The 15209-nt window shown below is 48.6% G+C and overlaps 1 protein-coding gene across 1 annotated transcript in view; it reads left to right on the top strand.

The window, feature by feature from the left end:
- The window catches only part of MAPKAPK3 (MAPK activated protein kinase 3), a 248978-nt gene that overhangs the window by 61174 nt on the left and 172595 nt on the right, over window positions 1-15209 (top strand). The gene's annotated exons all lie outside the window — the stretch shown is intronic.

The raw sequence follows: 15209 nt of genomic DNA, 5'->3' as shown, positions 1-15209 counted from the left end.
AGCGATTCATCCCTAAACTAGTAGGTGGTGGGGTTTTGTTGTGGTGGAGAACAGGCCGGCACGGCTACCCCCGCCCTGAGTGTTGTCCTCTGACTGGGCCACACCTGCTGAGGGACCCCAACCTGGTCTAGGACCACTGGCATGAGTAAATCTTCCCTCACCACCTTCTCCAAAGCTAGCAGATGCTCCGCAACTTTCTGCGAAGTCTCCGCCATGGAAAAAATACCTGTCCCTGCTGCCCGGAGTGCGCAGGGATCCTTGGAAGTCGAGAGGAGGGGACAAAACTTCTCCCTTCTTCTTTGTCCCGCAGCCACAACCCCGTACTACCACAAACCAATATCTCACCCCTCAGTCCTTAGATCAATCACTCTCCCTACAGTCCTTAGACAGTACCACTTGCCCAGCACGCCAGTTAGAGCCCAAAAACGCCCACCTCACCAAGCCCCAAATTGCCAACTACTGTTAGAAGCTAGAAAAGTTTTACATTGCAGTGGCAAACTTTTCCTGGCACTCTTCTCTGGAATGAAGGCCAAATGGAACACTGAGGCATGTTTGCTTCTAAATTCCAGTATGAGCAGTAACTCATGCTACTGCACATATCAGAATGATGAGAGTTGCTGCAAACACTGAACTTCTGCAATTTTCCCGGGCTAAATTTCAGAAGGTTACTCCTGCCAAAATGTACTGGGATGAAATGATTGGTAAATACGGGACATAAGGATTTTGATTTGGAACGCACCAAAATCTGCAAGTTATGCACCATTTTCAGGCCGGTATGCCCTGAGCTCGAGTGGGGTTCGGAAGTATTGTGGGGGGTGGCCTTCACGGTCAAAGTGGTGCGAAAAGGGGAAGGGAGCCAAAAGTCGCGTTAATTTGAAAGACGCTCATGAAGCGCTAGCCATTGGAACCACTTGGTGGTGTTTGAACGGGACAATGGAGGGGCTTAGTGTGGTCCCTTTAAGCTCTTGGTGGGGCCATCCGTAGCATTCATGGCAGAAGTGTTTTTTGGCCCAAAGTTCAGAAGCAAGGTGTCATTGCAGTAATTCAACAAGAGTGGTAATTTCATGGAGCAAGAACTGGATAAATGGGCATTCCCTGGCCAGAAAGAGGGGAGTTGGTGGAGGATATGGATACCTGGCATCAGGGTACGAGTCGGGGGTACACGTGGGTGGACGGCATCTACCCCATGAAAATAGTGGGTGAACGCCGTCCACCCTGCCTAGAAATTGGGCCACACTGAAAAATATGCAGAATTCGTTCCGGTGTAATTTGCAAACACATAGACACATTCAGCAGCGCCTGCATGACGTTGCGCAACAATGTGCAGGGGGAGACAGGCCTTTCTTAGTTCAGACTCCTGCTGGGCCCATAACAAAGGCCCATTCTGAGGTGTCATCAGGCCTCCCTTTGTTCGAGTCTCCTGCTGGCAGCAGTCAGGAGCCTCACACATATAAGCAAATGCAGCAGAGGGGAAACAAAGGCTCACACCCTGTTAGCACTTCACACATACTTAAGAGAGGCAGCTTTTCACTTTGTTCGGTCCCTGTTTAGGAGATATGCATGCACTGTAAGATTGTCAGATGTGTTGGTCTTTCCCAGTATTTACACAAAATAAATGTAATTTATATACTGCTTACTACCCCTGAGGAGGTGTTGCATTAATTTAAGTACCTCTATTTTTTCTTTTAAAGCACTATGGGTAGAGGAAGTTTATGCTGACAAAAGGCAACACTGTTTTATGTGTAGCTTACAAAAGTGTGAATCTTCTGCCCAAATCAGGAGGGTTTCCCTATATACTCGAAATATGCTCCAATGTACTCATCATAGACATGTTAAACATATATGTAAGGGCATAAGATCTGATGTCACTTCGTATGATGCCACTTCCTGTGATGTCACGTGCCGCGATGTCACGCTCCGTGATGCCACTTGCATTCTGATTAACCAGGTTAGTCCTCCCACTTTTGTTTTTTAGTACTTGTGCCCTGGCTGGCATTGTGCCAGGGCTAGCTAGCATGACCATGGCACTCACTGGCCAGGCCTGCCTTCTGGCTGTCCAATCAGATGGCCAAAGGCAACGAGTTACAGGTACCCATGCCAAGCTTGGGACCAGTGTCAATGAAGAACAAGCTATGAGGAACTCTGGAGGTCTCGGACATCTGTGTACTATCACCAAATGAACTTATTAGCTCAGAATATTGCTTTATTTGTGGCAGCCTGGGAGTGGACCATCAGATACCCTATCCTCTCCTGTGTGATGTAATCGTGTCAGTGTTGTGCTCATGCTGGCACCAGCAGCGGCATACTAGATGAATAGTGACCAGTGTCCTCTAGAAAAGCTAATTATGTCTCTGTCACCCAGACGTGAAATCCCCTTCAGGCAGTGGAGCTTTAAATCTCTCATGGACTTTTAAGTAATGGCGTATGTGGTAAGCCACCATGCACTGCATCAGAGCCAGTGCCGTAACACAGAGTGCCGCCACCGCGGTGCGGTGCGGCCCCCAAGCTCCAGGGGGACCCCTCAACAAAATACTCTGGCTGGAGAGCTCCTGATGGAGTCCAGAGGGGTCCCCTACATATGTCTTGCAGGGGGGCCCGCTCAAGTTTTGCTACGCCAGGTTACAACTGAGACACAGCTCCACCAGACTCGGGGAGGTAACCAAGAAAGGCCCAATCTGTGGGGGAGAGTAGTAGGAGCGTGCGAAATTCCCATAATTGCATAAATACGTGAAATTTCTGAAAAAAATACTTTAAAAGTACATGTACTTTCTTAAGATACAAAACTAGCTTTTGGCACAGCACTCTGTTATGAATTGAGGGCACATGTGCGCTGAAGAATAGCCCGAAAAACAGCAGCATCGCAAACAGCAGTCACTTGCGTGCTGGTTGTTCATGCAAATTTTTTGCTGTGAGTGGCACATAATTACGCAACGTGGCGTAATAGTCAATTTATGGGATTTCGCGTAACCTTGAATTACTTGAGATAAGACCAGCGTAACTGGATTTTTGCCTGGGCCTAGAGATTAGTCCATGTGCCCTCGCTGTAAACAGGGCACAAGTCGAGGGTACACGCAGGTTGACGGCGTCTACCCACACAGTAATATCCTGAACCCGTCCCGGTGTAATTTTCATACACCTGTACACATTCAGCAGGGTCTGCACGTTGTCTGGTTTCATTCGGTGCTGCAACGTGCAGGCTGTGGGTGGGCTTTCATAGTGCAGAATCCAGCTGGGCCCATAACAAAGACCCACGTTAAGCAGACAAAGGCCTTCTTTTGATTGAGTATCCTGGTTGTGTGCTATCTGGAGCATCACACCTACCTGCAAATGCATTGGAGGGGTAAAAGGCTCACAGCAGGTTATTACTTCACTGGTACTTAAGAGACGCATGCTTTTGACTTTGTTCAGGTTCTGTATATAAGACACATGCATGCACTGTAAGAATGTCAAATGCGTTGATCTGTCCCAGTATTTACACACATAACAATTTAAATACCACCATTGTTTTGTATTTCTTTAATAGCACTAGCCATCCCAATCCTGGGTGTCGGAGCACTTTACATCACACATAACCATTATACATAGACAATAAATCATATGTGTGTAAATCAGTGTACAAGGTGTGTTACATAAGACAGTGAGGGTAACAAGGTGTACGAGTCATATGGGATTCATATCTCATTGTGCTATATTAGAAGGATTACAATGTATGTACTGCAAATAACTAAAGTATCTCTGTTTTAAAAGCAGTAACTCACTTACCCATCAACATAACCTAAAAATCTGTCATCTGCGTGTCACAGGATGTGCTTTTCAGGAGACATATTAACCCTCTAAGCCGCTTTGATTAACAACTGGGACTAGACAAAACACAGATCTCGCCAAGTGCATTAACCCCAGAGTTATATTGCCATTTTTATTATTCCCTAAGATTTACTGGGCGCTGAAAGATCTATGCATCAGGTGCCTTAACCCCACGAGATAATTTAAATTGCAACATTTGCAACCATTTAAGCAGAGCAGATTTACTGCCATGTTTCTCCTCGTTGACAATTTCTTTGTGGCAGAGTTTTTAAAGATAAATGTAAAAGTGGAGGCCCAGATGTTGCATTGGGGATGTGTCACTTTTTATCACAAACTCAGTGCAAAATGTAATTTGTTCAATATTGTAATTCACTCAAATGTACTGCTAAACATATGTGCAAGGTCATAAGATCTGACGTCACTGCTTGTGATGTCACTTTCTGCGAGGCCATGGGTTATGATGTCACTTTCTGTGATGACGCATGATGTCACACTCCGTGATGCAACTTTCTGTGATGTCATGTGCCATGATGTCACTTCCATACTGCCTAACTTGGTTAGTACCCCCACTTCTTTTTTAGGACTTGTGCCCTGAGTGTAAATGAACTTGGTGCGTATAGTGAAGAGTAACAAATGAGGCAGAAGAAATACTTGTGTTTACAGCATCCAGAGCAGACCAAAGTGGATGCCTTTAACTACACCTGTTTCAGCGTTAGGATGTCATTGTGGACTGGACTATCCAGACTAACAGGCCTCTTCTGTTCCGGCAGCCCCCTAAAAACATGATCCCGGCACATCTGTGCTAATCAAACGCAAAATACTCACTCTCCAAGGGCGCTTTACACTTAGATCACCATGTATCATTTTTAAGGCACTGAAACAAAACCCATCTCGCTATCGGAGGAAGAAACCTACAACATTAGAAATTAACAGGTATCTTTGTAGCACAACTATTCTCCACTTCTAAACCAATTGATGTACCAAGGTTTCTTTATTGTGTCCCTTCTCAGGCTTTACACCTAAGATTTAGAACAATATACTGCCTGAGTCAAGACTAGGGGCCAGATGTAGGTAATCTCGATTTACCTACTCTTAAATACTGAATCATACCGATTCGGTATTTAAGAGTAGGTAAATGGGATGTAGGTAATTTCTCTTTTTAAATTACCGAATCGGTAAGATTCGGTAATTACCGAATCGGTATTTACTGATTCGGTAATTGCCATTCATTCCTATGGGCCTGGAGGCCCATAGGAAGGAATGTCAATTACCGAATCGGTAAATACCGATTCGGTAATTGGGGGAAACATTGAAGGGTGGCAGGGTCTCACTTTGACACCCTGTTGCACCCCTCAATCGTGTATGGATGCACATGTTGCAGAAATACATGCCCTAAGGGCATGTATGTCTGCAACATGGTAGCGTTTGAAAAGCAAAAAAAATGCTTTTTCAAGGCTTTTCATTATTTACCACCAACTTCTAGTTGGTGGTAAATAACGAATTCCTAAAGCCCTGTAGCACTGATTACAGTGCTACCTACATCTCATAATACAGATTCAGTAATTTTACAGAATCGGTAATTTTACCGAATCTGTAAAATTACCGAATCTGTAAAATTACCGAATCTGTATTTTAGGTGGCCCTACATCTCATTTTCCAAATACCGGTCGGTAACGTCCGAAATTACCGAATTTCGGCAGTTACCGACCGGTATTTGCCTACCTACATCTGGCCCTAGGCTCTTTGTTTTTTTTCCTGGTTCAAAACTCATGTAAAAAACCATCTACTTCTGAATCAGTTTAACACATCTTAAACCTCCAGCTCACCATCTCAGTTTCATGACAATTAAGCCTGCCCAAAATTTCAGTTATACAGCATAATTAGCATCATTTTGGAAATGTTGTGTAATGCTTGTTACGCAAAATTGTATCATTTTGCCATGGCACGGCAAAATCATTGTGTGGGAGCATGGAAACAACCCAAGTGACTAGAACACAAGCAGCTGTCATATGCAGTACTTGTGTAACTTGATATTGCGTTAAATTTCAGATTTGTATTTTACCCAATTTTGTGTAAAAATACCAACATTTTGCAGAATTGTGCAAAAACAAACTAAGCTAATTTCGCACACCACATTTGACGATCTTTTTTTATGTTAGATCTCAATGAACGACTATGTATTAGAATCTCAGTCTCTGCACTGATATAAATTAGAATCCTAGTTCTCCTTCCGTCACCTTCCTTTCTGCTTCCCCTTCCCCGCTCTTCAGTAATCTTCAAGTTATGTATAAACATACATTGTTCCTCTTCTTATTACACTATCTCATCCTTCCACATATTTGTACAACACACACAGACATCAGCACTGACAACCCTTCTTGGATTTGTCACTCTATCTGTTTCACTCAATCTGATGACTAAATTGTTGACATGAATGGCTGTTTAAACTGGAATCTGTTCAATAATCAATGCCAACCAGTCTACTTTCAGAAAAATTAATATGTACGACACTGCATGTGCCATCTAGGAGAAGAACAAGGGGGGTTTGGGGGGCAGCCGAGCCATGAGGTCTGCCCCCCGGGCAGATTTGGGAGGGGTAAGGGGGGAGAACAAGCGAGCGGCCATTTTGCCGCGTTGGGCTGGCTGGGGATAGCCCAAAAGCAGCCCAAAAAGGAATTTTGGAGCCCAAGGTATAAATAGCGTCCCCGAGGTTGCCAGCCACCATTTTAAGTACTGAGACCTGGTGGCTGGGAACGTTTCAGTCAGGAGCTTTTAGCGTTTCAGTCAGGAGCTTTTAGTCTTTATTAGTATTTATTAGTACTCTTTATTAGTAATAGTATTAGTATACAAGAGATTTTAGCTTTATTAGTATCCCGCGTGTACTTTTGTTTTCCGGACTCAGTGGCACTTTGTGTGGCTCTGACGAACGCCCGGCGCGGCGTGCCTTCGCGGCGTGGCGGCGGCGGCCATCGCCTGCGCGCCGCCACGGAAGTTTGCGTGTTCCCAGGTAGGTGTCGCAGGGCTGCGCGGATGTCAGGAGCGCGGCCCTGCTTGTGACAGGCGGTGCGGGAAGAAATGAAGCATGGAGGGCGGACGAGGCGCGCTGCCAGTGGCGCCTCGCCGTCCTTTAGGAATGGAATTGGCAGGAGACCGTGGGCGGGCAGCGAGGCGGAGGGGGGTTGCGGCCGCACTGGGGCGGCTGGCGAGGTCGGGGAGGCTCTGCCGGGGAGCGGGGTCTCCCGGGCGTTTTGGTGTACCGGGCGGGAAAGGGGGCGGGAGGGGTATGGGCGCAGGCCTCAGGATCGGGGGGCGGGAGGGAGAGCGTGCAGGGTCCGGGGTGGGCAGGGGGGGGAATGGGACGGGGCTGTCGACAAGGGGAGGCAGCCCACCATGGAAGGGGAGTCAGGAGAGCCCCTCACCTGTCTGGCAAGAGTGGGGGACAGGAAGGCTGACAAGGAGGAGCATAGGAGGGGCGCAGGGTGGGACGGTCCTGGGGGGGCTGGGAAAGAGGGGGGGTGTTCCCACGTGGTCGGGTGGGGGGAGGGGAACCAAAGGGCAGTGATGGGGGGCATGCGGGGGGGGGGTTCTCCCCCGCATTGATACATTGACAAGACTCAAGAGGGCAGGGAAAGGGAGCGGGAAGGGTTTTAGAGGGTTCGAGCATGGGGTGCCGGTGGAGGGGATGGGTAGGCGGGGGGGAGCTCGCCGGGGGAGGGGACCGGGGGCAGGGGGGTTAATATGGAGAGGGTACGAGAAGGTCGGGGGGGATAAAGGGGGGGCGGGGGAGGGGAGGCGCGCGGTTCAGGGTCCCAGTACACCAGCAGTACCTGTTCTTTGGCAGGGGGTCGGCCAGCGTGGGGCTCCAGACTTGGTATGGCTTGGGGCGGCCCGGCGGCACCAAGGAGAAGGGAGGGCTGTGCTTCCTGCAGCAGGCCCGGAGTACGCGAGGGTCTCGACGCGGCTGGTTTACGAAGGCCCCAGGCGGGCTCGCCAGTCCCTCCACCCACAGGGCCCCCAGCGGCTTGGGGATTAAGAAGGCCCCAAGCGGGCTCGCCAGTCCCTCACACCCACAGGGCCCCCAGCGGCTTGGGGATCGTCAGAAGCCATGGAGCAACGTCACGGAGGAAGACTTGACTTGTCTCGGTATCAAAAATAAAATGGTGGTCCGCAAAGGCAATCGTTGCACATTTACCAATCAACTCAGCTGGGGATTCTGGTGAGGGCTTCGCCTCTCTTTTTATAAGACAATGCGGATGACAATGGGGGGCTACAATTGTGAAATGCTCGCGGGCAAGCTTTACATGTCCTTGGGGTCAAGGATATTCATTTTTTTCTCATGTGTTTTTCCTATACACGCTTAATCACACTTGTACTATCTCTAGCATAGGAGTTCGTCATTACCACATCTGGCTTGCTGGGAACCTCAACGTATTCGGCCAGTAGGGTGAGATAGATTGGCAACCTGCAACAATTAGCTACCGGGAAGATGGGGTGGTCCTTACGCAGGCAGCAATGGTAAGCTTAAGTCGCTATTAGATAGAACGAGGTGGTTGTGTTAGCTGAGACGATATTGTGTCTAGTAGGGAATAAGGGAGGAGTCCTGTGGTTATGCAAAACTGTGGTCGGATGATGAACTACATTGGACAGGAGTTTTTGGTATATTTCTTTCCCGATGCATTAGTTCCAATGTATACAAGAATAAGCTATTGCGAAATTTAACAGATGGAGGACGCGGCGTTATGGTTAGTGTACTTTTCGACAAGCGGCCATTAAGGGACAGAAAAAAGGGGTTTTTTGGGGGATCGTGAGTACCCCTGAGTGGGTAGCAGTGGGTAGGTTGCTTATACCGAGGTGGTGGCTCGCAAGGTCAGGCAGAATTTTGTGTTAATCGCCTGTGCGAGGTTTGGTCATGTAACCACATAAGAGATCTCTATTTCGGGTGGGAATAGAGACATTAGACGGGGTAAAAGGCAACATTAATTCTATGCCTTTAAGGTCGTCCAAAGTTGTCGCAGAGAAGTTGGGGATATTGGGGCTATTAGCCACGTGCCCGTTTAGAGGCACAGTCAGGCATGAGACTCCATACCATTATGGCCGACACGTTTGCGGTGCAGTTGGGTCACAAAAATGCAGGAGCGACGTTGGCGTAGCTGCACCACACCGCGAGGCACTCGACTGTTGAGGCGAGTGTAGTGAGAGGAGGACTGATTTAGGCAACCATGTGTCTGTAAGTTTCTACCGTGGCTGGGGGTTTGTTGGGTTGACAGCGCGATGCACGGAACTAGGTCATTCCTTTAGTTTTTCAAGTTAGGTTTCCTTGCGAGGTTGCGCGGGCAAAGTACAGGGGATGTAAGTGCAGTTGGATTCGTTCATGGGGGTCGCTAAGGTCTCATAACACGATAGAATATCGGTACTGTTGGGTGCATGTGCTCAAATTTTAGTTTCTGCTAAAAGAGAGGCGGAAGGTATGATATACGGGTTGGTGCATGGTTACACAGCAAGTGAAGGCTACGTAGAATTTCATGTGGTTGCGGAGACGGACTTTGGTTCCTTTTTAGGAACAGGCGTTTTAGGTCTTAGTTGCCGGTCGTGAGGGTGGGTAATGAGGAGCTAAAATGGAGGTTAGAGGAGGGTGCATTTCAACTAGTAGGATGGTGCGGCACCACTGATTGGACAGCCGTATGAGACCTGGGTTACGTTGACTCCATGAATCTGTGATGGTGCAGTGGGGTTCGTACACGCGGGACACGTTGGGAGTGGAAGAGGTGCAGGGACATTATGGATATGCGCTTGGGGGCATTCCGTTTGGTGTGGGCAGACAATACATATACATGTTCTTAGGGGATTGGTTGTAAATATGTTGTTGGTGGTACATGGGTGATTTTACAATGGATTCAGGGGCAACACTTGTCCTGACGAGGGTATCGGAGATAATGGCGTGTGGGACCGATGCGTTGACGCTATGACACTCTTCCAAGTACAAGACTTCTGAGCAGGGTGTTGGGATTGGGTATATAAGGGAGGAATAAGGTATATATGGCGAATGTGCCATATTGACCATATAGTGTGGGGAAAAGGGTAAAACAACACCGCACATGGTAAACCTGGGTAGCTGTGGATATTTGCGTCGCCAGACATGAATGTAATATGGCTTAACGTTGGTGATGTACGTCGGATATGCTCTTAAGTAGCTTATGAGAACTGTAACATTTTGATTTGATAATAATCCCTGGAGCGTTATGGAATGTTGTTCACTATGGTGACACAGTTGTAAGGTAAAATAAGTTTAAAATAATTCCCTGGGGACCACTTTTTATTATGGTCTTTGTTTTGCCATAGGTCTGTTCATTAGGTAGGGGGACATGGCAGGGCAGATAGGCTGCGCGAGGTCCTGCGCGTGTTGAAGGTTTCGTGGGTTGTTCATTAGGTAGGGGGACACGGCATTGCTGATAGGCTGCGCGAGGTCCTGCGCGTGTTGAAGGTTTCGTGGGTTCCAGCAATGGTTTTTACGGAACGAACGGGTCACTAGGGAGTTTCAGCCCTACCTGGATGACTCTTTTTCGTGGCGGGGCCCCGGACTCCACGAACTGCCAGGTGGCGCTGGACAGGTTTCAGGAGATCACGGAGGTCCTTGGGGTGCCATTGGCACCGGATACAGCAGTGGGGCCACGCACGGCGCTGTCACCTTTGTGTAAGGAGCTGGTCTCGGTGTTGCTGGAGGCACGGTTGCCGGCAAACGAGCAGCGACGGATGTTGAGGCGGCTCGAGGTGATGGAGCCAAACCACACAGTGCCAGTGTGGGAAATTCACAAGACAAATGGGGCCAGGCACGGCGCTGTCAATTTTGGGTATTGAGCTGGGCTCGGTTTTGCTGGAGACACGTTTGTCGGCAGACAAGCAGCGGCGGAAGTGGAGGCTGCTAGGGGTGATGGAAGCAAGAACAAGGTGCCAGTGTTGGAACTTCAAATGACAAGTGGGGCCAGGCACGGCGCTGTCAATTTTGGATTTGAGATGGTCTCGGTGCTTACTGGAGGTGATGGTGGCAAGGCACAAAGTGCCAGTGTTGGAAAGTCAAAAAACAATGGGGACGGCATGGCACTGTCAAATTTGGGTATTGAGCTGGGCTTGGTGTCGCTGGAGACACGGTTGCCGGCAGACAGGCGGCGGCGGATGTTGAGGCGTCTCGGGGGATGGAGGCAAGGCACGAGGTGCTAGTGTTGGAACTTTAAAAGACAGTGGGGCCAGGCACGGCGCTGTCGATTCTGGGTATTGAGCTGGTATTGGTGTTTACTGGAAGCACGGTTGCCGGCAGGCAAGCAGCGGCAGATGTTGAGGCGGCTCGAGGTGATGGAGTCATGGCACAAAGTGCCAGTGTTGGGAATTCAAAGACAGTGGGGCTGGCATGGCGTGGTCAATAGTTGGGTGTTGGTTTGACGTGGGTTTTGCGGGAGGCATGGTTGCCGGCAGACAAGCGGCAGCGGTTACCGGGGCTGCTAGAGATTCTGGTGGCACAGCACATGGGGGTAGTGTCGGAAATTCATTTGCTGGGGGGTCACCGCGGTTTTTGGAGGGCAGGGTGGTACGTGTCGGGGGGTTAGCGGGGTGGAAGCATCAGGCAAGGGCGGGGGGTGGATAGCAGGCGGTAGGGCATGCGCCGGTTTCGGAGAGGGGCGGCGTCAGAAGCGCATTGACGGTGGTGCGGCTGGGGGACATTACGCGTCGGTGGCGATGATCCTCAGTGGATCGGCGTTAAGTGCGCAGCGGAGTGCTTTTGAACGCGCATGGGGACGTTGGGGGGGGGCATAGTTGTTGCCAATTGTTGCTCGTGCAGGTCGGGAATGGTTTCTTAGCCAGGGGCTGGTTGATTTGGATGGCGGAGCATTCGTTTGTGAAGAGGGCCAAGTGGCAAGCACAGGATAGCTAATTTGGTGGGAAGCTGAGTCTCAATCCTGAATGGTTTCAGGTTGCATGGGTCAGGGAGGCCCGTTTATTGGGGGGTGCGCCGTGAGTGGGGGCCGGCGGTTGGCGCCATTTTCTGCATCAAAAAAGGGTAGGGGTGGGGGGGCAGGAAAAGGCAGAGGCGGTGTAATCACCTAACCTCCGCCTTTCCCTGGGTGGCGGAGTTGTTTTTGATGTTGGCCAAGTTTGGCTGGAGTTCGGTACTTTCTCGTGAAGTTTGGGGAGTTGGGAAACGGGAGCGGGGAAAGCGTAACCAGTTTGGGAGTTGACATTAGAGGGTAGTTAGTTACAGTTGCAAGAAGGCAAATAGGACTGTAGGTCTTGGGAGGTTTTGGAGTTAGGAGGTAGGGGATAAAATTGGATAGTATTATGATGTAATTGAGTTATATGTTTCTATATTGCAGGGTGGGGGATTTTATCATGTGGGGATCGTAGGGGTGGGGGGAGTAAAACAAAAAGGGGTCAGGTAACTCGATGTTTAGAGAGGTTTTAGTTTGTAAGGCAGTTTGCCAGTTTAATAAATGTGATGTGCACCTGTTTCAATAAAGCGGCCTTTTACACACACAAAATGGTAGTCGGTGTGCTTGCCCCCCCTTTCTCCCTCCCAAGGGGGGTTTGGGGGGCAGCCGAGCCACGAGGTCTGCCCCCCGGGCAGATTTGGGAGGGGTAAGGGGGGAGAACAAGCGAGCGGCCATTTTGCCGCGTTGGGCTGGCTGGGGATAGCCCAAAAGCAGCCCAAAAAGGAATTTTGGAGCCCAAGGTATAAATAGCGTCCCCGAGGTTGCCAGCCACCATTTTAAGTACTGAGACCTGGTGGCTGGGAACGTTTCAGTCAGGAGCTTTTAGCCCCGCCCACCCTCCCTGGAGTTTTTCGGTTTTGGCATCGGGTTTTTTGTGCTGGGAAGGTTTTAGGTCAGGACGGGTTTTTTGTGGCAGGTGGCTGGTTGGGACAGGTGCACAGGGGGTGTTTATATGTATGTTGTCGCTCGGAACAGGTGCTGGCGGAGTTGTTTTTGATGTTGGCCAAGTTTGGCTGGAGTTCGGTACTTTCTCGTGAAGTTTGGGGAGTTGGGAAACGGGAGCGGGGAAAGCGTAACCAGTTTGGGAGTTGACATTAGAGGGTAGTTAGTTACAGTTGCAAGAAGGCAAATAGGACTGTAGGTCTTGGGAGGTTTTGGAGTTAGGAGGTAGGGGATAAAATTGGATAGTATTATGATGTAATTGAGTTATATGTTTCTATATTGCAGGGTGGGGGATTTTATCATGTGGGGATCGTAGGGGTGGGGGGAGTAAAACAAAAAGGGGTCAGGTAACTCGATGTTTAGAGAGGTTTTAGTTTGTAAGGCAGTTTGCCAGTTTAATAAATGTGATGTGCACCTGTTTCAATAAAGCGGCCTTTTACACACACAAAATGGTAGTCGGTGTGCTTGCCCCCCCTTTCTCCCTCCCAAATGTTACATTTTGCTATCTTATCTGTAAAGCTCTGAAACATAATTTAGGGTGATGTCTGCGCTTCAGAAAAGAGCAAATAAAATACTATACACAGTGCCTCTATAGGGCTCTGCATAATGTATACCAAGCCCTCTTCTGTGCAATAGACAGCTGGTCGCAGACAATGAGGAAGCCCCTCGCTCCCCATCGCCAATATTAAAATTGTATTTTTTTTAACTTAACTTTTGTGCATTTAGTAAGAAACCTTTTTTCTGTCCCCGTCTTTGATATAGTTGCTTTTTCCATCCAATTTTAAGGTCTAGTTTGATAATACAGCTGTCTGCATACCTGTTGCCACCAATGCTTAGAAATATACACAGAGCGAGTTTTGGATCCACCCATAAGAGTATTATTATTCTCACCTCATTGCTATTGTCTACTTGGTGTATAATCCCACCTCTTGCATTACAATAATTGAGGAACTATTTTATATCTCGATAGTACCCTGAACCGTCAAGCATTACATTATTTTTCCTATAGGTGCATTGTATACTGAAAGTGATTGATTTTGTTTTTGCTACTTTCACTGTTCAGTCAGGTCTGAAAATGCAATCCAGCCCCATTGGTTTTGCCAATGCTTGTTTTTCAGAGTAACTCTAACAAGTGACTGAGGCCCTGCACCACAGCAGAGAAGCAGTCTTCTGGTTAGGAATATGTGGTACATGCCGGTGGAAGGCGCAGGACAAAGAGTGATGGGTTTTGGACTTCATTCTAGTTCGACAACTATTGGAGGTCACCTAATAACAACCGGTTATTACCCTTAAGCAAGCCTTCCTTCTCCAGCTTGGTCATCCCACGCCAAACTAGGGTTTCAACGCACTAATGCTGTTTACTAGCTTAATCCCAGTCTGACAGTTTGAACCTTCTAAGACCTCCTCCAGCAGTCCGCCGTTGAGTGCGTAACATGACCGCGAGAGGCAGACGTCCATCTGGCTGCAGCCTGTCGTTGGTCTGTCGGGGGAGTAAGTTGGGATTCAGGAAGATGTGACAGGAGGGAGTTGCTGTAGTCCAGCCTGACCATAACTAGAGCCCTAACACCGGCATCGACATGCCCTGATGACCATCTGTGCACCTCCCATTTGCACTGCAGGCACTTTTCTGCCACAATCCCTTCTTTCACATCACTGTTAGGTCTCTTAAATTGACAAACATGCATTTCTCTCTTTCTGCCACTACAGGTCATTTAGAACGTCTCCTATTAGACATGTTTGAGTTAAGGTGCCCTGTATCAGTGCTGCCCCGTTTATGATCCAAGAGCCAGGCAGCGCCTTGACACTTACAGTAGTGATTGACATTCATGAAGTGAGCATATGGCCTCCAAGTGGCTGAGGGATTCCCAATACAAAGGGTTTACTCGAGGGATTAGTGGCTCTTAATTGATCTAGTTTCTACTGACAAAGCATGCATTATGATTACAGGCGGATGAGTTCTCCCTGGGCAGAGATTTACATTGACCACGCCTTGAAGGCACTTCACATCGAGGTTTCCAAAGCAGGGCAGCCTTTTTGTCTGTAAGTGCTTTTAGTCCCGCCCTTCCTATTAATGCTGTTAACTGCCTGCATATAGAAACGTTCTGATTGGCTTTCTAGGGCTGTTCCTGCTTGTGGCTTTCTAGGGCTGTTCCTGCTTGTGGTTACTTGCCTGCCTGCTGAATTTGCTGTTGCTCACTAAATGTTTTTGCACCACCGTGTCACTTTCTATTAATCTAGCAGGTATCATAGGAAAATATAGTTTGGTCTGCTTTGAGTGTATACACTGTGAATGTTTAATCAAAGAGAGCGAACTATGGAGAACCCTGTGCTGTGAATGATGTACTTTTTAAATGTGCATACACTGTTTCAGTGAATCATTTTTTGTATCCAGGCTAAAAGCAAACTAGGGATTGGGTCATTCCAAATGCCCCCTGGGGGATGGCAATAGGACATGTATGAGCAGGGCCGGCTTTAGTGCTGGTG

The sequence above is a fragment of the Lissotriton helveticus genome, chromosome 9 (genome assembly GCF_964261635.1).
Source record: "Lissotriton helveticus chromosome 9, aLisHel1.1, whole genome shotgun sequence".
In the NCBI taxonomy this organism is placed as follows: Eukaryota; Metazoa; Chordata; class Amphibia; order Caudata; family Salamandridae; genus Lissotriton; species Lissotriton helveticus.
Note: the sequence above shows the minus strand (reverse complement) of the source record. Positions and strands in the feature narration are given on the sequence as shown.